Source organism: Gavialis gangeticus, unplaced genomic scaffold, assembly GCF_001723915.1.
Source record: "Gavialis gangeticus isolate Ggan-Ray unplaced genomic scaffold, GavGan_comp1, whole genome shotgun sequence".
Classification (NCBI taxonomy): Eukaryota; Metazoa; Chordata; order Crocodylia; family Gavialidae; genus Gavialis; species Gavialis gangeticus.
This window is the reverse complement of record NW_017729018.1, coordinates 12,106,853-12,107,350: the sequence shown is the minus strand read 5'-3', so window position 1 is coordinate 12,107,350 and position 498 is coordinate 12,106,853.

Below are 498 nucleotides of genomic sequence, written 5' to 3'. Positions count from 1 at the left end.
CTCCAGCCCATTGCAGCGCGCTGCCCCGGCTCCCGGATGCAGCAGGCCTGCCCCGCCTGCCTCGGCTTGCCCCGCGCCAAACCCGAGGCCTCTGCTTCTGACCCCAAACTCCCCGTGCCTCCGGCTTGGCCTCGGGCAGGCGAGGGGTCCTGGGCTGCTGGCCCTCGGGGAGGAGGACACGGGGTCAGAGCAGCTGCATCCCGGCTTCTCCTGGGAGAAGCGTCCCAGGGCCTCCAGCCGAAGGCCTGGGCAAGGGAGACTTTGTGGTCGAGGGGAGACGGGGGGGCAAAGAGCAAAGCTGGAGCTGCCGGGGCATTGGGGCTGGGGGGCAGAGCTGTCCCTCTTCCTCTGATGGCAGCCTGGGCAGGGCAGGGCGTGGGCCCGGAGAAGCCGTCGGTGCAGTAGATGCAGTTTCTTCTCGTGAGCTATTCGTGTTATCCGCCCCTGTAATCCTAAACTCGCAGCCTGTAATTTAAGGGCTGGCCGGCCTGTGTTCCC